The 26,543-nt window shown below is 39.5% G+C and overlaps 1 protein-coding gene across 1 annotated transcript in view; it reads right to left on the bottom strand.

Moving 5' to 3' along the window:
* Window positions 1-24,916, bottom strand: part of KCNB2 (potassium voltage-gated channel subfamily B member 2) — a 409,561-nt gene extending 384,645 nt beyond the window's left edge. The window contains exon 1 of the mRNA XM_023184090.3: window positions 24,265-24,916. The gene's annotated coding sequence lies outside the window, so the exon portion shown is untranslated. The remainder of the gene's footprint in view (window positions 1-24,264) is intronic.
* Between the last annotated feature and the right edge of the window lie 1,627 nt (window positions 24,917-26,543).

Raw genomic sequence — 26,543 nt, 5'->3', positions numbered from 1 at the left:
AGGCCGAGGTGGGCAGATCACGAGGTCAAGAGATCGAGACCATCTTGGCCAAAGTGGTGAAACCCCATCTCTGCAAAAATTACAAAAATTAGCTGAGAGTGGTGGTGTACACTTGTAGTCTCAGCTACTTGGGAAGCTGAGGCAGGAAAATTGCTTGAACCCGGGAGGCAGAGGTTGCAGTGAGTCGAGACTGCACCACTGTACTCCAGCCTGGTGACAGAGTGAGATTCTGTCTCAAAAAAAAAAAAAAAAAAAAATTAGAACTTTTATCCTTGATATAACCGATGCTTTTTTTTAGATACACTCAGATGAAATCCTAAAAGCTTTCCTTTCAGTGGTCAAAGGAAGCATTGTGTTGCAATAAGAAGGGGACAAGACAAGTAATAAATAGGATATGTAATATGAGCATCTTTCAATATCATAGCTGTCTCCAAATTTATAAATAAACTATTTTGCTTAGACCCATAATATAATTTTTCTTCATCAGGGTAATTATTTAAATAATTAGGCCCTAAACATATATGTTCACAAAAATTCACTAAAATTACAGAATAAAACACCAGATTTGGTTTTTAGAAAAATGAGCTTTTATAAAACATAGCTGACCAGAAAAAAAAAAACCCTTCTTTATTCTGAAAAATATAATATTGAATGATAAAGCATCTTGGACCTTTTATAGACTACAAGGTATTGTGATGGCTGGAAATTTTTAGTATGCTTCAAAATGCACACAGAAAAGGCCTCAAACTTTTATATCCACATTCAGCTATTCAGCTACTGGGTTCTCTATTATGATGGTTAAAGTGCCCTTTATATTGGCACCCAAGATGTGTCCTCCTAATTCTTTTCTTTTGCAAGTCTTCCCAGACTCACAGTGTAGTGAAAGGGATAAAGATTAAAGGTGATGAAAAAAATAAGTAAGGCAACCAGAGAATCTACTGGTACTACTGAAAGGAATGGGAAACAATGGGCCACCCAGTAATATCCTGAAAAATAAATCACGAACTTCAGTCACTACCTGGTATTCCATGTGGATGATACAATCCACTATTTGGATGAATGACATAAATTTTACATTCCATTTGGATGTTTGGCATAAGATAGACTTAGCCTCTATGAAACCAAATATGGAAATCTTCGTGAAGTTCGGATAGGATTTGAACAATCTGTAAGGTCTCTTCCAGTAAAAATTAACTTTTAGATCGTGTAATGATTGGACTGAAATGTTTAGTAGTAATATTCTTGTACAAGGACCGTTTGTAGTAATATTCTTGTACAAGGACCGTTTCTCAGTTGGGCTCTGTCTCATAGTAAAAATACACTTTAAATTATCATTCTGTTCCTATTTCTCCATACTCAAACATGCTATAGGTAATGTGCCTGTATTAAAAGCTCAAATACTGAGAAGTCTCTATGACTTAAGTATTACACCATGCTTTATATACCTCCATGTTTTGAGACTAAAATCACAGAATGTGGCAGAAGGGAGTTTAGATATGATCTGGTCCAATTTCTTTATTTACATCTTTTAAAACTGAGACTCATTGAGGTCACATGACTTGGCTGACCTCAGTTGATAGTTGCTGAGCTTGAACTAGAACCCAGATCTCTAGTTGTCTATAAAAGTCTCTTCCCATTAAATTTCACCTCATTATTATTTGCCATTCACCTCTAGTCAGAGTTTTAAAAACCTTTTATTTCTTAATCTACCCTCATGTCAAAATACTAATCCAAACTACACCAAGTTGAGATGAGTTATCTCCTACATATTGTTTGTTTCAGTAAAGGGTAATGGCCGCAGTCAGGCAACTTAATTGTGTTCTTGCAAAGAGAGGTGCACTTCCCAGAACTGCTTTTTCCTTACCTCTGCTTCCCTAGCACTGGTTTTGACGATAACAACCTCCTTCTGCCTTGGATCTCTCCAGTCAGCTCTGCACACTACAGCCCAAACACCAGCAGGTCAGCGCCATCTCTTGTAGAAGATGCTCCCATGGCTTCCTGGCTCTCAGGATTAAGACACAACACTGGCTGGGTGCGGTGGCTCACACTTGTAATCCCAGCACTTTAGGGGGCTGAGGCAGGTGGTTCGTCTGAGCTCAAGAGTTCCAGATCAGCCTGGGAAACATGGTGAAACCCTGTCTCTACTAAAAATACAAAAATTAGCCGGGCATAGTAGCACATGCCTGTAATCCCAGCTACTCAGGAGGCTGAGGCAGGAGAATTGCTTGAACCTGGGTAGCGGAGGTTGCAGTGAGCTGAGATCACACCATTGCACTCCATCCTGGGAAACAGAGCAAGACTCCATTTCCAAAAAATAAATAAAGAAAGAAAATAAAGAAAAAAAAGACACAACACTATACAAAGACTGCAAGGTCTATCTTTCACTTACTTCTGTGCTTCTACATGTCCCTTGCTGTCCCCCAACCCCCTCTCTCTGTTGTAGATCCTTCTTTCATTTATTTAATGTGCTATTCTCACTATTGTACAAATTGTACAAATTCCCAAATACACAGAGAATTTGTACATCTTTCTGTCCCCTCTTCACCTTCAGATATCAACTCAAGGATCACATTTTATTGTCCCCTGACCTCCTTGACAATACAATAATCCTCTTATTGTAAGAACTTATAGAACCAGGTACCTTTCACCTGTAGTAGCATTTGTCACAACATCAATTTTATATTTGTTGGGATGATTACTTTGATTATTTGATAAATATCCATCTTCTTCACTAGATTCTAAGTTCCTGGAGGGCAGGGATCACATCTGATCTTATTCATCATTGTGTCCCAAGTGACGTGCAATAAATATTAGTTGACTAAAAAAGTAAATAATCAGGTTTAATTATTTCCTTCCTTATTTATTTAAAATTCAGTTTCCTCTTATTCCTGCTACCTCATGTTACCTGCCATTCCCCAAATTCAATATGACTCCTATGTATGAAATGTTCTTTTCCGCATTTTCCACCTAATAAACTTTTACTCATTTTTCAAGATCAAGAATAAGTACCTTCCCAGAAAGAATTAATCTTTTCTGCTTCAGTGGGTTAGAAGTTTGTTTTATCTATTATAATGCTTTTCTCATTATAACTATTCAATTAGAATCCTTTCTTATCATGCAGCAAACATGTATGAACCCCTATGCTGCTTGAGGCACAGTCTCTGACATGGTGCAGCTTACACTCTCATGGAGGTAAACAGATATTCTACAAACATGCAAGCAACTAACTAACTACAATTCTAATAAAAACAACAACAGCAAAGTACAAGTTGCCATGAGGGCTTAAACCTGGAAACATCTACTTGACGTGAGTTACTAAAATTGACAAACATCTCTGTATCCGTATTTGCATCTTTTGTACCTAGCTAGTGTGTCACCTAATGTGAATGCTTAACACATGTTGTGGACTACCCCCCAAGAAATGAATGAATAAGTAATAAATTTCAAAGCACTAGTATCTTGTTTGTTTTGTTAGATATTTTGGTTAACATAATTTAATATTACCAGTTATTATGGATAACCTCCAATTTATTTAGAAGTTCTGATGACCTTTATTTGCCAACTTTAACAAGGCCTGGGTTAAAAATAAGAGCTGGATTTCCTGGAACTAGGTAGATAATAATTTGTACATATATAAAACTCTCTAGTAATTATTGTTGCCCAACAATGGACAGTGCTACCTCAAAAAACTAGCAGGCCCACTGCCTGGCAGTGTTCATGTAGACCCAGGTGATCACCCGTCAGGTATACACAGGAGAAACTCCTAGTCTGTGGAGGTTGACAAGATGGCCCTCAAGTGCCTTCTGTCACTGCGATTTTATGGTTCTGTGAGATATCTGTGTGAATACTACTCATCTACATCTTCGACTGCACTGATGAGGAATAGGAAAAAGTTGACTGTGGTAAATTTCTTAAGTTTAAAATGTTGTACAAGTGAATTTTCCATTTCTCAGCTTTCATGTCTGGTGAGGGCCTCTTCAATATGATGGCACGTCCACCAATTAAAAAAATAAAGAAAAGTAAAAGAGAAGAACGTATCAAAGTTAGTGAGTCCATTTTCTTTCTTCAAAATATAAGCTTATACCTGTCAACAATGATCTCTTCTCTTTCTAAATAATAGAATGTATTTCCATGTGAAGCCTCAAAGGAATAATCCTATAATAATGGAAATACATGCTGGGCAGTAACTGGGATGGGAAAATCATGTGAGAGGAAAAGTGAGAGTCTTTCCTGGTATATTCTAATCCAATACACAGGTGGCCATGTGCTATGGTCTGAATGCTTGCATCCCATCAGAATTCCCATGTTGAAATCCTGCTTCCCAAGCTGATGGTATTAAGAGGTGGGACCTTTTGGGGGTGATTAGGTCATGAGAGCAGGGCCCTCATGAATGGGATTAGTGTCCACAGAACAGGCCCCAGAGAGCGGCCTGTGTCCTTGACACAGCAAGAAGACACCATCTCTAAGGAAGAGGCCCTCACCAGACACTAAATCTGCCAGCACCTTGATCTTGAACTTCCCATCCTCCAGAACTGTGAGAAATACATTTCTTCTGTTTATAAGTTACCTAGTCTAAGATATCCTGTAGTAATAGCCCCAAAGGACTAAGATACCATACCTTCAGCCTCAAAGCAGACCGCTTCCAAAAGTCACCTTGGGACACTCGGCATAGCATCAACTGGAGGTCCCGTTTTTTCTTTCTCTGACTACTCATACTCAAAACATTGTGTTCTAGATTCAAGCATGAAATACAAGTTTCTAACAAATCAATGATATTATGGAATTAATTTAAAAATTGGACTTTGTCACAATCGATTGTATGCTTGATTTTTTTCTATTCATTATTAGATATTATTTCTATTCATTATTAGACAGAAAAGGGAAGAGGTTCCCTGAACTATAGACACCACCATCTCCATATTCCTTGGGAATAATGTTTTCCATCCATCCTTGTCATTAGTGAGGATCATTAAACAGCATTTTTTAACCATCCATCTGTGTATGGCACTTTATAAATATTCCTTCCCTCACCCCTGCCCCCTCTCTCAACCTACCATGTGTCTCTGTTGTGTTAAACATTGGAAAGCTACAACAATAATAAATAATTAATGGTAAAAAAGGCAGATGGGCAAGATGACCTACTAGCATCTATGAATCTTAGGATGTTAAATTTACTGCTAGAAATACAATTCAGCAAAATTTGATAAGAAAATATCAAAGCATTTGGTGAGGAACATGAACTCATCAATTTCCATCAACATTTTCTAAAATAAAAATGTAAAAATTAGGGACCACAGATGGACCAACTGAAGCCCTGGTTTCACGTGACTTGTACCAGATGATGCAGTCTTGAAATAAACAATGAGAAAAACGGTGTGGAAAAATCATAATAATTATGGTTGCAACAGTATATAACCGAGAATGTTACTATGGACAAAGGGAGAAAATATTCAAAAATAAATGAAGGGTATTATTCTCACTGAAAGGAGTAGTGTGGTTAAGGGTTGTGAAATTATGGATTCCATTTTCCTTTAAAAAATTCTTCTTTAATATTGTTATGGGTTTTTTCATTTTTTTTCTTCAAGGAAAGAAGTAGTTTTTCTGGATTTAGAGATGGTGATATTTAAAGCACTGTTTTTCATCTTTGCTAGCTGCATGTAGTCAGGATTATAATAAAAGAACATGTCGGTGTAAAATAAGCTATTGTGATGGATTCACAAATTTACAATTTGGATTTTATTTCAGCTTAAGATCAAAATGCCCATAAGTAAAATTTACATTTCCTAGAAGGTAGGGATATTCTTAGAGTTGTATCTGAAGGAGAGCCAAAGTTATGATCTCATTTGCTTTGTTAGTTTTGTTAATGATTATCACTTTCATCACCTACCAAATATTGAGTGATTATTATATGTAGCCACTGTGCTTATCACAGTTAATTCACATGGTGAGAATTCTCATTATTTCTCACCCCACCCACCCTTGGGGTGGGTAATATTATCTTTTATTTACAGGTAAAGAAACTGAGGCTCAGAAAGGTAAGTTTCTTGCTCACAACACAACTAGGAGGTGCTGCCTCCAGAATTCTAACCCAGCATTATCTTAATCCAAAGACCATGTTCTTGACCTTTATAAGACACTGGGAATTTTCTTTGAATTGAAGGATTCTGGATGCCTATAATAAATAAGCGAAAATATGGGATCAATATTGAGCAATCCTAATAGCATGGTACTGAAGGTGAGAGTGAACCACAAATAATTCCTGTAATATTTTGTCTACCCCTTGGCCTGAATGACATGTATAACATTTACTATCACGTTACAATTCTCTTATGGATAGAGAGGGTAGAATTGGCAACTGTTTTGGCAGCTCTGAATTTTTAAAACTAAACGTAAGTTTTAGTATGTGACTTTCAGAAGTAATGCTAATTGTCTTAGTATTCAAGATTTATGGTGAAAATAGATGCCTACCAATACTTTTTAAATGTTGAAAATACAAAATGTATAGTAGTTGGAAGGGGCCCACTCTAACTGGGTGAAAAACACTGGTAGATTTAAACAATCTTCCCAGGGCCTTTTCAGCATCAGGGCCAGTAGCTAAAGGTCCTGCTTCTGAATCTAGTTATTTGTATTAGACTTTGCTATGTCAGAGCACCAAAAATAAATATACAATTTAAACAGTGGAAGAAAAAAAAATGTGAAGCAAGAGTAATCTGACTATCTCATACCCAGTGAAACCTATAAATCCTGGCAAGTTGAACCTATTATTAATGATTCCTGCCTACAACATAAGTCTGTAATTTCTATTATTCCAATAATGGTCAGAATGGAAAAATACCATAAAATATAAATAAGAAATACTGATTTAGATCCATTATTCCTCTCTCATTCCATCTCCTCCTTCCAAAACAATGTTACTTGACTGTCACTAAATACTGAGCATGGGGGATGATGCAAAATTGGGTAAAGTAGCCCTTTGCTCTCAAGAAACCCACAGGACCACTGCAAAGAATATTACAGGAACTTTTGGTTTAGTGTTCTAGCATGTGTTTTGTAGGCCCAGACAACATTACGGACTTGAATATGTATTTAACTAGCACCTAGTTGAAACTCTCTCCCTGATTTAAACATATTGCTGTAAAAGAAGAGAAGCTAATATAAAGTACCAGCAAATGACATGGATATTTTAATTCATGGGACTTTGTGGAATATAGTATGCATTTATGGATGCAATAGCCTTAGCCACCATTTGTAATTTTAAAAACTCTTTGAGGTAACTCATTCAACAAATATCTATTGAGCAACTGCTACCCATCAAACACTGTATTCCGAATGTTATAAAATGCCTGCAATAAAATAGCTCCCCAGATTTAAAAAAAAAATGATAAAAATGATGACCATAATGTTCTACTTTAGCTTCATATAGATGTTTACAAATTGTGTTTATTATGCTGGAAACTATTTGGCTGGGCTCGAATGAAACCAGAAGCCAAGTTTAAGAAGTAGCTTCTTAATAGCTTCTAAGCTTTCTATGTGCACTCTTTCCATAAAGCGTAATGAAAATGCTCTCCTTAGATTTAGAAAAAAAAAAGTAGGATTCCAAATTTAAAATGACATTTATCTCAAAAGTAACTTAATATTTAATGATAGCCTGATTAATAATCACGATTTTATGAACTGAGAACATTTAGCATGAAAGCCCTGAGGCACATTTGTTCTAAGCTATTCAGACTAGGGAAAAAGGAGTAAAGATAGACTCTTTCTTTGAAAATATTACTTTATTATGATATTTCAGATTTTTGCCTTCTAAACACCACACTGTTATTCTGGTATTTCCTCACTGGAAAGTTATTTATTTGCGGAAAGCAGGGCAAAGAACTCAAGAGTCAGACAAATGGGCAATTTCAAAGGATTAAATGCAACTACCATGTTATCTAGGTGAAAACTGGGAAAAACCAAGAGCAATGCCTTATGTTAAATTCTTCATATATTGATATTGAAATTATTATATCTGATCAATATCCAAAATGTATTAATCAGCAAGCCAAGATCTATCATCATTTCTGAGATGTTGTTATTGTTGTTGTTAATGATTTGAACTGTATTTTGGTCTGTGTGTGTGTGTGTGTGTGTTTAATTTCTTTGTTGTTAAGGATCTGAACTGGTAAAACAGCTTTTGGAAATAAGCACAAAGGAAAAGAAATCAATATGCAAAAGAAAAGGAACTTGTTAAAGGACACAGTGTTGTATCTGTGTCATTTTAGACATTAAAAAAGGAAACAGAAAGAAAGAGAGAAGAGGGGAGGGTACAAAAAAAAAAATCCTGCCTGGGAAAAGTGGATGTGAGACAGTCATGACATAGATACTTACAGAGGAAGTGTTCTACATGTGTACAGTACTTCACATTTTGTACAGCCTGCCTAAAGATAGAAATGCCCTCAATAAAGATCAGTGCCAGTGGACAGAAATAAGAGATAGTTCACTCAAATCCCTTCAATGGGATGTACCTAGGAGATACACATCAAAGTCAAACTGGCACTGGGCACCAGAGATTGCTTACATGTTTATATGGTAAACTGGAGGCCAACATTGGTTGTAAATGAATATGTCTAAAATTTAAACCATACTGCTTTTGAAACTTAGCTTCTTAAGGTAGTTCATGCTAATAATAGTCTAGACCTACATACTATCTAGCATGGTAGCCACTAGTCACATGTGGCTATTTCAACATAAATTAAATAAATTTAAAATTCAACTTCTCAGTCTCTCAAGTTTTATTTCAAATATTCGATAGCTCATGTGGCTAGTGACTACTGTATTGGAGAGCACAAATATAGAACATTTCCATCATCACATCAAGTTCTATTGGGAAGCACTGGTCTAGACAACTTTCCTGTAAAGTTATGAGGCTGAGTTCTGTTCTTAAATAAGAAATAAGTTCTGTTCTTAATAAGAATGGCAGAAAAATTTCTGTTGGAAGCACCACCATGTTTTGCCTTGACTGTGTTTCTACCACCTTCTACCTCTACTTCCATTCCCAGCAGTGGTATACCCTGGGCCTCTACTTGCAAACTACTTCCTCTTGGATTTTAGGACCATCTTGGTACTTGTCAAGAAGAATATAAAGAGTTCATGAATGTAAATAATGCACAGTCATGCTTTGGTGCTTCATCATCAGGCATACTTGCTCTGGTTCTATCCTGCCCTACGCTGAACAGCAATTCTTGGGAACTGGGCTCCCGGTTCCATTTTATGACCTAGAACTTGACATGGGCCCCAGCTCCATCCATTCCTTCACTCATTTATTCAACAAACAAATAATAAGCATCTGCTATGTGCATGGAGTTGTGAGAGGTGCTGTGGATAAAGAAGTGCATGAAAGGGGCAATCCCTGCCTTCACTGAGTTTATATTCTTGCAAAAGATGCTGATATTAGTGCAAGAAAGCTGATATTAAATAACTTTAAATGCCTGAAAATTTAAAGTTAGATTTGGGATAAATGCCATAAGGAATCAGGGTGCTAGAAGACAGCATGATGAGACACCTTCCCCGCTCTGGGAGCCAAGAAGACTTCTTTGAGCAAGTGATTTTTGACCTGAGTTCAGAGACATGAGTAAGAATTTATTAGGTGAAAGTGGGAAGAGAGAGCATCCCAAGTAACTATGCATGACTGTCTCTAGCAAGAAAGCTCAGGACACTTAAGATGAACTAAAATAAAAAAAAACTAAAATAAAATAATATAAAGCCAGAAATTGTAACAGAAAACAAGGGATGAGTGGTGCCTGAGATAGTGCTGGCGGACAGGGGCCAGACTGACCAGAGCCCGTCATGTACAACAGCCTTCTACAAGTGATGCTTTGGGAAATGAAGAAGGAATATGGTGGCCCCCAAGTTGAAGGTTTAGGACCTTATCCTAAGAAAAGTGGGAAATCATTTAAGGGTTTTAGGTAAATAAGTGACACAATCAGATTTGCTTTTTGTAAAAAAAAAAAGGGGGGGGGGGCAAAATTAATTAATTGAGAGGGCAAGATAAAAAACTAAGAGTCCAGTTAGTAAGCTACAGTGAAACTTCAGGAAAGTGGGATTGGTGCTTTGATGATGGCATAAGAAATGGTCCTGTCCATTGTGCCTGAATCCCTTCATTAATAAAGTGAACACCACCCTGTTTTCCTGAGAATGGAGATGTCTTAACTGTGTAGGCCCCTGCTAGCTACTTAAAAGAGGCTACTTCCTAAACTCTATATTCCTTTCAGCGGTAGCATTCTGAGCCTATGGGGCTGGACCATTCTAACCCTTCCTGTCTCTGTCAGGCCTGCCTGTCTGAATCTCCAAATATCACCTGTTCCCAGACACTGCTTACCATATTCAGCCAGGACATTCCCTAGGAAGAAAGTCTAACTTCCTGTCTACTGGGACTGCCATCTGTCATTTGGTCTATTCTCTCCAGATGCCACTTTCCCATACCTGGCTGATCTCCTTGTAGGACTGGCTTTTCCTGACTGTTAGAAAATAGGAGTGGGGAGTGTAAAAAGAACCACATAGCTTAAGACCTGGAGTCTGCAAAAAATAACTAAGTGATCAGAAGCAGAGCACAGAATTTATCTCTGGGAAATAATGACAGCATAATGTCTCAACTCCCCGAGTTCAGCACACCACAGCCTGCAAGCTGCTACTCCCCATCCCTTTCAAAATGTCCACAATACAAAGAATTATCAATTGTTTGGACCTGGGGCAAACTCACTACAATTAGCACTGCCAGGGATCTAGGGGTTCTATGTTTGTTTTCAGGCAGACCATAAGCCTCACAAGGGTAAGGACTAAGTTTGTATAACCTCATGACCTAGCAGAGTACTTTACACCCGAAACGTGTTTAATAAATATTAGCTGAATGTGCACTTGTAAAAAAACTGGCTACAATTTCCAGCCAGTTAGAGTATAAGAAGCAGCAAGTCCTCCTAGGGAAAGAATTGCTTTCTTATTTCAGAAAAAAACATAATGGGCTATTTGGCTATTACTGGCAAGTGCCCTTGGGCAAGTCAGAGGCAAACAAGAGTTAAACAGTTCAGCATAATGAACTACCTCTGTCTTTTGGAATCATCCATTGTCACCTTGAGAAAGGATAGTGGGAAAATTCTGGATGAAGAGATGGGAGGAAGTGTCCAGAGGAAGAGAGAGACCTAGAAAATGGTTGGTGAAGTGTCCAGAAAATGGCTGGTACCTGGGTCCCAGTGAGATATGGACCAGTGAGAAAACTCCTGTGATGAGAAATGGTAAATGCATTTTTAGGAGCAGTGACATCTAACATTTAATTAGAATTAGTTTCTTGTCTACACTATAATTACCATCCTTTATCCCAATGCACTCAGCCAGAGTCTTTTATATATGAGAACACTATAATACTGATTGATGCTTTAGAGAAGGAAGGGAGATGTGTCCCAGAGGAAGACATCCCAGAGGTCTGAGAGGAGCCTTTCAGGAGTGTGGTAAAGGATGTGCCACAACATGGATTAACCAGTGAGTGGATGCAATTTGAACAGTTTTCCCCCCTAATTTATTTTGAAGAAATATGACGACAGCAGGGATGGCTAGTTGTCTATTTAAATTTATAGTTCACCTTATAGAATTGCCACTGAGAAGTTCCTGTTGAGCCAAATATTACATTTCACAGCCCCCACTCCCAGCCCCCTCATCTAGGCATCTAGATAGAGGGGTATCTGACTAGTTCTCATCAGTGGAATGTAACCAGAAGTGTTGTTGTCACACCTGAGTCAAGATGTTTAAGAACTGGTCATGCCTTTTCTGTGCTCTCGCACTTTTCATTTGATTGTTATGTGAATAAGAAATATACTTTCGTTATGCCAAATCGCTAACATTCTGGTGTTTGTTACAGGATGAGCTAGCATTATCCTAATATTGATACCTTGAGGTTAGGAGGGTGGGAGTGCTGCCTTTACAAAAATCGAATTATGTGGCATTGCCCCAAGCAAGGAAAGGGATATAGAAGACGAGATGCCTGGACCCTGCCATACTCTGGCACAACTGTGCGAACTTAGAAGGCAGGTCTATAACTTCAGAAAAAAAGATTGCAAAGAGCCAAAATGTTACTGTGTGGTGTGGTGATCACTCCTCACTGCCTGTAGCAAAGCATTACAAAACAATTGATTGAAACAGAAGACCTCATAAAGCTGCAACAGCCCACTGCTTTAGGGAGGATAAGGGTGAGAAATAACAATGAAAAAGGCTTTGAGTAGCAGAAGTCCGTTATAGCCTCTCAGTTCGACAAAGTGACTCAGCCTTGCAGTAAATATCTCATTAATGAAGTGACCTAACCACCCAAGCCTATTTTTGAGATGACCCCAACATAATCACTTATGGGTGGATAAGACATGAACAAAGGAATGAAACAGCTCCAAAAATTATGAATAGGAAAGAACTTTCTTTTTTTTTTTTTAATCCTTTATTTATTTATTTATTTATTTTTTATTATACTTTAAGTTCTAGGGTACATGTGCATAACGTGCAGGTTTGTTACATATGTATACATGTGCCATGTTGGTGTGCTGCACCCATCAACTCGTCAGCACCCATCAATTCATCATTTATATCAGGTATAACTCCCCAATGCAATCCCTCCCCCCTCCCCCCTCCCCATGATAGGCCCCAGTGTGTGATGTTCCCCTTCCCGAGTCCAAGTGAGCTCATTGTTCAGTTCCCACCTATGAGAGAGAACATGCGGTGTTTGGTTTTCTCTTCTTGTGATAGTTTGCTAAGAATAATGGTTTCCAGCTGCATCCATGTGCCTACAAAGGACGCAAACTCATCCTTTTTTATGGCTTCATAGTATTCCATGGTGTATATGTGCCACATTTTCTTAATCCAGTCTGTCACTGATGGACATTTGGGTTGATTCCAAGTCTTTGCTATTGTGAATAGTGCCGCAATAAACATACGTGTGCATGTGTCTTTGTAGTAGCATAATTTATAATCCTTTGGGTATATACCCAGTAGTGGGATGGCTGGGTCATATGGTACATCTAGTTCTAGATCCTTGAGGAATCGCCATACTGTTTTCCATAATGGTTGAACTAGTTTACAATCCCACCAACAGTGTAAAAGTGTTCCTATTTCTCCACATCCTCTCCAGCACCTGTTGTTTCCTGATTTTTTAATGATTGCCATTCTAACTGGTGTGAGATGGTATCTCATTGTGGTTTTGATTTGCATTTCTCTGATGGCCAGTGATGATGAGCATTTTTTCATGTGTCTGTTGGCTGTATGAATGTCTTCTTTTGAGAAATGTCTGTTCATATCCTTTCCCCACTTTTTGATGGGGTTGTTTGTTTTTTTCTTGTATATTTGTTTGAGTTCTTTGTAGATTCTGGATATTAGCCCTTTGTCAGATGAGTAGATTGCAAAAATTTTCTCCCATTCTGTAGGTTGCCTGTTCACTCTGATGGTAGTTTCTTTTGCTGTGCAGAAGCTCTTTAGTTTAATTAGATCCCATTTGTCAGAACTTTCACTGTAGCTAGTAGTATAACTGACAGAAAGCAAATACATAAGTAACCTATGAAAATTCTGAGGAAATTGTATTATCAAAGAAATTAAGAGCCAGGCCTAATAAAAAAGAAAAAAGGAAAAAAAAACCCTATGACTTTAAAACCACCTCTAGGCATCTAGCCTTGGATTGGGAAGAAGAAGGCCTATAAAGCCCTATAAGTTCCAGGAAGGGTATACTTCCCAACACCCATTTTGCATGTGGCCATGGAGAATAATGGATAATGAAGAACTTCCCAGAAGTTGGCCTGGACTACATAGAACAAAGAACAAAGAATTTCTTCCAAGATAGCAAACAAGGGTCTAAAGAAGGAATGTGCCCTATTGCCAGGACAGGGGCCCTTTAACAATATCCAGTAGGATTTCTTCCATGTTATGAGTCAATGACTGATCTATGTCTCCCATTCTTCACTTTTCCAAATGGAAATTTTAAATGCAATGATTCCAAACTTCATCCATCATTATACAAGCACACCTCAGAGATATTACAGGTTTAGTTCCAGACCACTGTAATAAAGCAAATACATCAATAAGGCAAGTTAAAGAAATATTTGGTTTCCCAGTGCATGTAAAGGTAATGTTTATAAAATACTGTATTTTATATTATTTCTATTAAAAATGTTCACACCTTAATTAACACACTCTATTGGGAAAAAAAAAGCTAACAATCCTCTGAGCCTTCAGGGAGTTGTATCTTTTTGCTAATGGAGGGTCTTGCCTTGATGTTTATGGCTGCTGACTGATCTCAGTGGTAGCTGCTGACGATTTGGGTGGCTGTGGCAATTTCTTAAAATAAGACAACAATGTAGTTTGCCACAGTTGTGTCTTCCTTTCACAAAAGATTTCTCAGTATCATGCAATGCTACTTGACAGCATTTTAGCCACACTCACACTTTGTTCAAATTCAAATCTTGCTTCTGTTTTATCAACTAAGTTTGTGTAAGATTCCAAATCCTTTGTTGTGATTTCAACAATGTTCACAGTGTCTTCAACCAAGAGTAGATTCCATCTGAAGAAACCACTTTCTTTGCTCATCCATAAGAAGCAACTCCTTCTCTGCTCAAGTTTATGAGGTCACAGCAATTCATGTATATCTTCTGACTCCACTTCTAATTCTACTTCTCTCCGCCACATGTGCAGTTCTTTTCTTCACCAAAGTCTTAAATCCCTCAAAGTCATCCATGGGGGTTAGAATCAACTTCTGCCAAATTCCTGTTAATGTTGATATTTTGACTTCCTCCCATCAATCACAAATGTTCTTAATGGCATCTAGAATTGTGAATCCTTTCCAGAAGGTTTTCAACTAACTTTGTCCAGATCTATCAGAGGAATCACTATGTATGGCAGGTATAGCCTTATAAAATGTATTTCTGAAATAATAGGTTTGAAAGTCAAAATTATTCCTTGATCCATGAGCTGCAGAGTGGATATTGTGTTAGCAGGCATGAAAACATTAATCTCCATGTGCATCTCCCTCAGAGCTCCTGGGTGATGGGAAACATTGTCAAAAAGCAGTAATATTTTGAGAATAATTTTTTTTCTAAGCAGTAGGTTCCAATGGTGGGTTTAAAATATCAGTAAACCATGCTGTAAACAAATGCCTTGTCATTCAGGTTTCATTGTTCCATTTCTAGAGCACAGGCAGAGGAAATTTAGCATCATTCTTAAGGGTCCTAGGATTCTCAGAATAGAAAGTAAGCGATGAATCCAACTTAAGGTCACCAGCTACATCTGCCCCTACCAAGAAAGTAAACCTGTCCTTTGAAGCTTTAAAGCCAGGCATTGACTTCTCCTCTCTAGCTATGGAAAGGCCTAAATGGCATCACCTTTCAACAGAAGGCTGTTTCATCTCCATTAAAAATCTGCTGTGGATAACATAGTGAGACCCTGCCTTTTTTTAATTAAAGAAATTTTTAATAAAAAAAATTATCCAGGTGTTGTGGTGCATGCCTGTAGTCCCAAGTACTTGGAAGGCTGAAGGGGGAGGATCCCATGAGCCCAGGAGTTCAAGGCTGCAGTGAGTTGTTATGCCACTGCACTCTAGACTGGGTGACAGAGTGAGACCCTGTCTCTAAAGAAATTTTAAAAATCTATTGTTAATTGTAGCCACCTTCATCAATGATATTAGCTAAATCTTTTGGATAACTTGCTGCAGCTTCTGTGTTTAACACTTGTTTCTTCACCTTGCACTTTGTTTTTCTTTGTTGTTTGTTTGTTTGTTTTGACACAGAGTCTTGCTCTGCCACCCAAGTTGGAGTGCAATGGCACAATCTTGGCTCACTGCAAACTCCACCTCCCGGGTTCAAGCAATTCTCTGCCTCAGCCTCCTGATTAGCTAGGATTACAGGTGCCTGCCACCACACCTGGCTAATTTTTTTGTATTTTCTTAGTAGACACGGGGTTTCACCAAGTTGGACGGGCTGGTCTTGAACTCCTGACCTCGTGATCCACCCACCTTGGCCTCCCAAAATGCTGGGATTACAGGCGTGAGCCACTGAGGCTGGCCCACCTTGCACTTTTATATTATGGAGATGGCCTAGTTTTTATAAACCTATGAACCAACCTCTCCTAGCTTCCAACTTTTCTTTGGTAGCTTCCTCACTTCTCTCAGTCTTCATGGAATTGAAGATAGTTAAGGTCTTGTTCTGGATTGGACTTTGGTTGAGGGAATGTTGTGGCTGATTTGATCTATCCAGACCACTAAAACTTTCTCCATATCAGCAATCGGACTCTTTTTCCTTTATTATCATTCATGTATTCATTGGAGTAACACTTTTAATTTCCTTCAATAACTTTTCCTTTGCATTCACAACTTGGCTAACTGGAACAAGAGGACTAACTCTCAGCATATCTTGGCTTTCAACATGCCTTCCTCACTAAGCTTAATCCTTTCTAGCTTTTGATTTAAAGTGACAGACATGTGATTCTTCCTTTCACTTGGATACTTAAAGGTCATAGCAAGGTTATTAATTGGCCTATTTTCAATATTGTTGTGTCGCAGGCAACCGGGAGGCCCAAGGAGAGGGAGAAAGTTGTGGGAATAGCCAGTCAGGGGAGCAGTCGGAACTCACACAACATTTATCCATTAAGTTTACCATCTTATATGGGCACAGCTCGTGGTGCCCCAAATATCACTGATCATGGATCACCATATCCTATATAACAATAACATTTGAAATATTGGGAGAATTACCAAAATGTGACACAGAGACAGGAAGTGAGCACACCGTTGGAAAAATGGTGCTGACAGACTTGCCTGATGCGGGGTTGCCACAAACCTTCAATTTGTGAAAATCACAGCATCTGTTAAGCACAGTAAAACAAAGCACTATAAAAATGAGGTATGCCTGTATATTGGAGACAGATAACTTGCCTTTTAGTACAAAAGTTTCTAGACAATGAGGGGCCATATCCAGACTGAATGGTGGTGGGCATCAGCCATAGAACCTGGACTTTGAGATGGATACAGTGACTAGGTGAGATTCAGGTTGTTTTCTGGGGTTAAGGTTTTCTTACCTGTAGCCAGAGAGCAGAATATAGTAGAAATTTCTGTTTAGCAAAATCTATGCTTCCCTTTCCATGATACAGAAATATGACTGGAAAGTGGCCTCCCACCCAGAGGTTGCATACTCCAGCCCTCTTTGTATACAGACAGAGCAATGTGACTGTCTCACCAACAGAATGTGAATGGAAGCCAGTTGTGTCACTACTTGGGTGTGCCTTCTCTATGTTCATTCTCTTCCACAGTGTCAGGGGGATGCAGAGAACTTCATGTTTCTAGTATCATGAGCAAGACTTGGGTCCCCAAATCACTGCATTAAATGCATACATTGGACTCTCATATAAGGAAAAAATAAATGTCCATTCTATTAACCACTGAAATATGGAAGTTTAGTACAGAAGTTCAAGCTACCTTAACTAATACAATCACCCTTGAAAAGCAAAAAAGGAAGCTAATGCCTGTTATTATTACCTGTATTGAGAGGTAAAAGACTTGGAGAACCTTAGATTGCAAGTGTTTGCCATCAGGAATTCAAACCCTCCTCCCCTTCTTCACCATCCCTGTTTAAAGCAAGTCTTAGACATTATCTTAGTTGTATTCCTTGAAAGGCTCCTAACTAGTCTCCAAAGTATCCATCTTTTCTCCTGTTAAAGTTCATCGTATTCACATTAGCTCAGAGATTGTCACCAAAAATAAAGTGGACTATACCACTTTTTAAAAAATTTCTTTTGACTGCCCCCACCAACTCCACCAACAACCCGTCTTTCAGGATAAAATCCAAATTATGTAGGATGGCATAAACACCTTTCCCACCTAATCCCCAACCTTCTTCAGCCTCGTCTCCCATCACTTCCCTACAACTGCCAATGCTGAGCTTCAGTCAACAGTCAAGCCCCTTTTATGACATTGCTTTGCAAATGCTGTTCCCTCTGCCTAGAATGCTCTCCATCCACCTCCTTTTCCACCTGGAGAATGCTTACTCATCTTTTAAAAATGAACTTAGATGTTACTTCATCTGTAAAGTCCTGTCTGACTATCCCACATAGAAAATGAAACTCTTCACAGTGATAACTAAATCATCAAATTATGCCCACTAACAGGATGTCCCTAATGTTTAGCAATTTACACAGTTTGATTTTGTTGCTATTTATTTTGTATTTAGTCAGCTGCTAAACTTACCTTCATACTAAAAACATAGAGAGCTTTGCTTTTTCAAAATAGCCACCCACACAGTAGAATTGGATTGGCTTTCTTCAATGGGAGAATACAGCCATAATCAGTGCTGCTGAATGAGATGAACATAATCCTTTTGAGTGAGTTTCCTAAAGTTGTCAAGTGTTTGAAGGGCAAGGCCCAAGAATGCAGGAAATCCTGCTTCCTCCATAACTTTTACACATCTCACCAGACACCTATGTAAATGAAAAATTTGCTTGCGTTTGTCTGTGACTAGACCCTAGCCCTATTGTTCATAGCACGTTTTTACACAGGAATTTTCTAGGAATGATAGAAGGTGCTATCACCAAGATTTGCTCACCATTTTGAGAAGTTATGTCACCAGCTATCATGCTGCTCCTGTTAACTGATTCACTAATCCAGTACACCCACATCTGTTTGTAATTGCTGCTGTCACACTCAATGAATATATTTATTTTGCTCTTATTTCAAAATGCCAAATATACAAAAGTGTCACCAATGTTCAATTGAATATTATCGTCTTATCCAAATTTATCTTCTAATCTTATCTGAACTTATCTTCTTATCCAAACTTATGCATTTTAAGTAGCAATCATTTGATTATTTTAGTACATCTTTTAGTGTAGTTATATCTGAGCATACACATATTGATAAGCCTACTACTTTATCTTAAGCTGCTTTCTTCTTATTTACTCTATTACAGATAGGGAATTTATATTGATTTTTAAATGTTATGTGTGTAAATATGATTTGTTATCTATAAATATTATTTCAGGAAAGTAAAGGGGACATTACAAAGTATTGCTTATAGAAAGGGGGTATTGGATCTGACTGAGTATAGTGTCGTGGCTCTAAATATATTTAGAAACTCAGAACAACTGTATTTTCTTACTGTTGGGATGCTTCTGTCATACAACTACTCCACTGAATTGCCATCCCACTCTATCAATAGCATTTATAATATTTGGTTGTGATTTATTTCTCTACAAGTGTAGGCTGTGAGTGCATGGTGTCTTATGCATATTTATGTCTCTAATAACTGGCTTAGGACTTAGCACACAGAAGCTCAGTAGACACCTTTAGGATGAACTACCAAATAAGAACCCCAAAGGGATATGAAGTCCCTGGATTTCATGGTAGAACTCGGAATCAATTATTCAGTACTTTGCCCCTATTGGTCTTATATTGCTTACTTCGTTCTGCCTAATGTCAGTTACTTGTGTACAAATACCCTCTCCATTTTCTCTCCTCCTTGTGGACCTAGGCAGTACTGCATTCACCTCTGTATCTCAAATGAGTCTCACACAAAGGAAGCCAATAAACATTACGTAAATCAAATGATGCCCCAGGAGTATTGCTATACATAATGGCTGTGGGTTTTTTTTAGTACTAACAGTACTGTACTTCAGGTGTATTAGTTATTAAAAGGGCTTTGGTGGATTGGTCTGAGGACCTAAACATCATTTAAAGTACTATTTTTATAAGGAAATGTATATAAGTTCTAAAATACCCAAACTTTTAAAATGAAATTTTGTATAATAAGCCAATTGTAGGTTCAAGGTTGGCTATACAATGTGATTGAATATATAAGACCTAATATTTGTGTGAAAAATTAAAATGTCAATCATGAGGATATATCTAAATATTTGATTCTATGGCTTCCTGCAGGCAATATTTAATCATTTTAGCTTTGAAATTTAATCTGGATGACATTGTTCACATAAACAGAAGTTGTAGCTATTTAGAAAAAACTTTTCTTCAAATGTATAAACTTTTCTTGATGAAAATCTCTATGTTTCCATAATTTTATCATAGTAACTCTGCACTTAATAAAATAAAAGCATTCTAGAGACTATACTAGTATGTAAATCTGTTAAGTAACTATATTTTAATTTCCATTGAAATATTTGCATTATGTTTTACAGGGAAAAAAATGGGGACTTGTGTAAAAAATTATATTTCAAAACTAATAATTAAAAAAATAAATAATTCTAAGAGTAGCTAAATTAAACATATGTGTAATACTATGTTCAAAATAATTCACAAACTTGTTTTAAAAAACCTGAAAATGAAAATAAACTGACCAGTCAGATCATCTGCATCAGCCAGCCTCATTTTCTGTGGTCACTGTAAAGCTAGTAGTTTCTAATGTGTTAGCATTCTGATAAAATCCCACCTACATTATAGAAATCTAAACTACGTTCTTATTTCAAATTCATGTCAAAAATATGGGAGTTTTCTCTTACTTTTGGCCTTTTTCAAGCATCCCCCTGTAGTAATAACCAGGGCATCCTTTGGTGAGTGAGAAGATACAGTTCCAAATAAACCTAGGAACTGCAAGCATTTTTTCTTGTTCTGCCTGGGCTCGTTCTTAACACTTCTGAATATCATAGTGGTTAAGTGAAGCCAGAGCACCTGGGTTCAAGCTTGACTTTACCATTTATTTCCTGTATGACTTTAGACAAGTTAAGAAAAGTCTCTAAACATTAGTTTTCACATCTATATAATAAAGGGCATTTCTAACAGCTACCCCACAGGGTGGCTGTGAGAATGAAAATAATATTTGCAAAATGCTTAAAACAGTATATGCCTTAAGTAAGAGCTATAAATAATAATAACAATAACTTTATTTTACATATGTCAATAAAATAGTATTACTTATAATCATAATACTCTAATTTAAATTTAAATTTAAATATTTTAATAATATTATTACTATTATTGTTTTCTAACAATTGCCAAATGCATAGTTTGTGAAAATTTTCATGATCCTCTTCATCGATTTGTCTTAATTAATTTGCTAAGTATTAAGTGCATTTCTGTATAAAAAAGACCTTTCATTTTGAACTATAACTGATTTTTCAATTAGTTTTTCAAGTTTTATTTTTTCCTTAAAAAATTCTTGAGGGGAGGGACTAGCTTCTATATTTTTTGCATTTGTTACATTCTATTCAAGCACTCTTCTCCATATACCTATATATATATATACACACACACATATTTAGTAAGTAATCAATGAATTAATGAATGAGTCAATGAGTGGCTATGGGACATCAAATCAGATAGCAAAGATAGTTACAATTCAACCTATAGGAACAGGCACTTTTTAAGATAAAATAAAAGGGTTTGGCTTACATAGGTCAAGGGATTACTGGTCTCACACATATGGCTTTCTGCCTCACAACTAGTACTTGCAGTTAAGAGTTGGTGGGAATACATATTTAAGAAGCACAAGGAGGAAATAAGCAATGAAACAGAATGTCCTACAGATCTAGGCTATAAAGATACTTGTAGAATGTGACTAAAAAACCTAATGCTGCTCTGCTCTATAAAGTTTATTCTATCACTTGGGGAGTAACAAAGTCATAAACTCTAGCCTTAAAAAAACAAAAAACAAAACAAAACAAAAAATGCTGGGCTAAAAAAGAAATCACATATAATGCCTTTGTACTGTCCACTTGTCTGAAGCTTCTGCGAAAATAATAGGAATCACGATTTTATGTAAAAATCTGAAGAATATAAACAAATCTCAAAAAATTACATTTTGAAATAAGTAGAATATCTTACCCTTATATATTTTCCTTAAAATATGTGTGAGATTTCCTATCAACTTTAAGAATCTTCCTTTGGAATTAGTCTTTAAGAGATAGTAAGTTTTAAAGGAACTAATTAGTTCTTTATGAAGAAAAAAATGCATTAGGGCAGAATGAAATGTATCTTACAGATTTCCTAGATTTGGGTCTACTTTCATAATACATTATACACATATACTGATCTCTCTACCATATAAGAATGCCAGATACGCATTCAAGAAAAAAATGTTTTTCAACGTTTAATGAAGATGCTCTGCAGACTTGCACATTTGTAGACATGCAGGCAGGTATACAAAACACCTGGACAGACACACTCTTAAGTTGAGAAACGTGACCAAAACCATATCCTGCCATTTCGTTATTCTAGCAATCTCACTTTTATTATCATACTGAAAGTTAAAAAGGCAGGAAGTTGCCCTATTGCCTAAACAATGAAGTTTTAAAAGCCAAACAGAAAGGAATGGATAAAGTAATAATTTCTACTAACCCCTCTGAATATTCAGTAAATATGTATGCTTGGAAAATTGAACTGTTGGATTTGGAGAACAGTGAAATGCAAAATAGTTTAACTGATGCATAGATTGATTCTATTTGGAAAAACAGGAGAAAAAGAAAAGAAAGGCAATAGAAAAGAAAGATGTGAGATGAGAACTCTCAAAGTGGCAGGCAGAAGAGTGATTTTCTGGAGTCGATACGTGTGGGTTTGTGTATGAGGGAGATGTGAGAACACTAACATGGAGAGGGAAAGATGAAGGTTAAAGGAGGAAGAAAACAAACAGAACTGCCAAGTGATTCACTCTTTTCTCCAAAAGTCTGAATGGTGCCAGAAAAGGAAGAAGGGTACATTAGACAGAATTCTATTTGTGATAAACAATTGTTCTAAACCTGAAGGCAAGAGGGAGGGGATGATGGTATTTACTTTGTGGAAGCATATTAACTCTTCTAGGTGATGAGGATACTTTTCCTTCAGTGGGGAAGAAAGTTATTTCTACGTTGGACCTTCAGTATTTTCAGAGTCCATGCAATCACACAAGTAAGCACTTTATCCATGCCCTTACATTAAAAACACCACCTCAAACAGCAATTAAATGTGCATACACATTTGTAATGTGTCAAATCACTAAACTGTTTGAGTTAATTTAAGAACAAAGAACTCTCTAGCCTAGATGTCTAGTCTAGATGGGTTTTACTCATATATTACAAGTTAAGCTTTGGACAACTTTATATTTATTGACACACACACATACGCACACGCCCCTAAAGAGTGAAATAGATAAAACAAAACTGTATTTTCTTTATCTACAACTTAAGAATGTTACCCTCTTTTATAAAATATTTCCTGTAAGTTATTCAGCACTGACAGGTAAGACAAGATTTTTGACCGAAATCTCTCTCGTACAATGAAGTGTAATATATTGAATGCTGTTTATTGGTAAATAAACCAAGAGATCTCCGTCCCACACTATACTACACATTTAACAACAACAATAAAATGCTTACTCTTCCTTTCCCTCGGTTTCAAAAAATCAGATTTCCAACAAAATTTTAAAAAAGTGCAAAAATGAAAATGTGATACGATACTTAAAATCTTGACATTATTGCACAACTTGATTAGAAGGAATGTGGAACCTGCGTGAAATTAACCCAGTGTATGTGCATACTAAATGTTTTTCAATGTAATCTTGTATGCATTATTACTTATTGTTGAAACACATGTGCAGTCATAAATGTTGCATAAATGGCATGTTTGTGCATATTGCACACTGACAGTTTTTATGAATGAATACACATAAATGCTCACAACTCGAGAAAATGGATGGCGGCATACTATTTTGAAGAAGATCATTAAGCATCAGGAGCAAATGATGAGGCAAATGGTCGATGTCTTTTGGTGCTATTCAGGGCAAACGTATTCCCAAGTCCCCTAGCAGAGTGTGTTGGAAACAGCCATGAAGCGCTTTCCTTAGAGACCCGTTCTCCCCCTCAGGAACCGTGCTACAGAACGGAGACCGCGCACCGCTTGAAGAATAAAATGCATGCATGTCCCTGTGTTCTGAGGATCGTTCATACATCAGAGACATCACACTCCCTAAATCCAGTCCCACAAGTGTGTGCATGTGAGTGTGGCGTTTACCAACAAATAGAAGGCAACAAGAGCTCGGCTCCTAGAAATAACATGCCCATCCCTTCCCAGTCAGGCTGCTTGGAAGCTTTTCAGGGGCTAACACTTGAGCGCCTTCCCCACCGGGAAGGAGCCTTACATTAAAAACCCTCTCAGGGCTAAGTCAGCTTTGTGTGTAAGTCCACTGGGCGCCATATGGCAGTTTCCAATTCCTTTAGCAACTCAAGTGTGGCTAGGCTGCCGCGATGATTCATTCTTAAAGGAAGACCCCTTCGGGGAGCAGCAATGCCCCCGCCACTTACCTAGCTCCCACAGACCCCGCTCAGCAGGCGGCATAGGCTCGGGCACCACAAAGGGCTGTGGGATTCCCCGCTCCCTCCAGGGAGCCTCTCCCCGCGACGATCCCCTTCGCCAATGATCTGTCGCTGGAAATCCCCCTCCCCTCCACAGAGGAGGGTCTCCCCGGCTGGCTGGAGCTCCTGGCGTGCTTTCCCCCTGTCTTTACATCCCTGACTCTGGTTCACGGTCTCTAGTAGGAAGGTTCAGAGGAGAGGCGGCGGGAGGAAGCTAAGGCATCCTTTAAAAGAACAATAATCTTCATCGATCTTCACCCCCTTCCCCACGCGGGGTCCCCATCCCCCTGCCGCCACGACCGCCACCCAGACGAGAGAGGGCTGGAACAGAAGAGGAAAAACCGAGCGGGGCTGAGCTCGCCGCGCGGAAGGAGCCGGAAAGCGAGCCGCGCCAGCCCGGGAGTTGCCGCTCGCTGGGGCTGCCCGAGGCGCAGCGGCGGCGGCGGCCGCGAGGGCGGAGGGCGGAGGGCGGTGGGTGCTTGGTGGGTGTGTGTCTGTGGCGGAGCAGGGTAGAGGCTGCGCGCGGGAGGCTAGGCGGGGCGCTCTGGGGCGCCGCTCCCCCGCCCCGCAGCTCGCCGGCCCGGCGCGCACACACGGCTGCGGCCACCCCAGCCTCCCGCTCCGCCTCCTCCCGCTCTCCGCGCACCCGCGGGCTGGAGCGGCCGCCGCCTTCTCTTCCTCCTCCTCCTCCCCCTCCTTCTCCTCAGCGTTCGCGGCTTTCAAGGTGGGCGGCGGGGCGGGATGGCGGGGCTGCGCGAGCCGGCGGGGCACCTCCGGGGACGCTGGGGCTCGGCCTCGCGGCTCCGAAGCTGTGCGCTCGGCGGGGGACAGCGCTCTGGTGCCCAGGGCGCGGCTGGGGCGCGGGCGGGCGCCGCCCACACCTTGGCGGGGTGCCTCCCTCAGCTCCCGGGCGCCCGCTGCTCCTGCTGCCCCGGCCCGGCTCCACACCCACCTGCTTCGCTCTGCAGCTCCCAGCCGGCTGCACTGGGCTAGAGGGACGTAGCCCCCGCGGCTGCCGCGCACCCGGGGCCGGGAAAGCCCCGGGACGCCCGGCCGCGACGCACTCCTGCGGCTTCGCAGGATTCCCTCGGCCCTTCTGCTTCCAGCTGCAGGGCTGTCCTCCCGCCCGCCCACAGCACGACCCTGACCCTGGACTGACTGCTCGATCCCGGGGAACTGGGCCGAAGACAGATGGCTCCCGAGTGATGGTGTCAGGATTATTTTCCTGGAGAAAGAGCTGCGGAGATAACTAGGAGCGCAGATAAGATCTGACTTTCCTCGGGACACCTCAAGCCCGGCTCCCTCGGGGGCCGTCCCTAGCCCCGAGTGACCCCGCTTTCCTGGGTTTGAGGGTAAAGCCGGGTCCGTGGCAGACTTAACTCTTGCTTCTCACGGGGGCGCTCTTCATACTCTGCTTTCTTTCCTTTGCCAATCTACTTACCAGCTGGAAAACTATGCCAAGTTCCTCCTTGGCGAGGCCGCCGGGTGGACACCCAGACCCGTACCCACTTCCAGGGCGCGGTAAAGACAATGAACTTAAGTAATAACACTGAGCCTTACATATTCCTGACCCTAGTGCTCCTTCACAGTCACGAAATAGAGACAGCCGGCACAGTTACAGGGGCTTTCAGGAAAACAAAGTAGCTTAAAACACCTTTTAGAAACGAACGCAGGCCATGACAATCTATTTAAAGCTGGGACTCCTAAGTTTCTGTAGACCAAGAAAGATGCTGTTGAAGAAGGTCCAAGTACACTGTTTTAAATATACTCCATGTCATCCTTGCCTTAGTTTTAGCCCTGATATGCCCTGAAATGCGCTATCCTCTGATTCTCTGCACCTTGACTTCCCACCTCGAGGTGGCCTTACTTTGTACTGAGGGTTTTTGGTTTTGGGGTGGGTTTTTGTTTTGTTTTGTTTTGCTTGTTGTTGTTGTTTTGAGGTGTCAGACGTTGGGCGCGATATTTAGCATGGAGGTTGGCCCTTCTGATGCTGTCGCCCTCCAGCAAGAAACTGCCCTGCCCTTTGCTCTTCTTGGGGCTTCTCAATTATGAACACTAGGAAGAGGTCACCCAGATTCCCAAACTCTTATCCCCAACTCTGGCCTAGTCCCAAGCTCCAGCTCCACATTTCCAGGGACCTGCAGGCAGTCCATTCCCTCCCACCCAGCCTTTCCACCCTCCCACACAGTTTAAATACTTTCTGCCAATTGCTTTTCCCCTCGCAAAAC

The sequence above is a fragment of the Piliocolobus tephrosceles genome, chromosome 7 (assembly GCF_002776525.5).
Source record: "Piliocolobus tephrosceles isolate RC106 chromosome 7, ASM277652v3, whole genome shotgun sequence".
NCBI lineage: Eukaryota > Metazoa > Chordata > Mammalia > Primates > Cercopithecidae > Piliocolobus > Piliocolobus tephrosceles.
The sequence above is the reverse complement of the archived record's forward strand: the minus strand, read 5'-3'. Positions and strand labels throughout refer to the sequence as shown.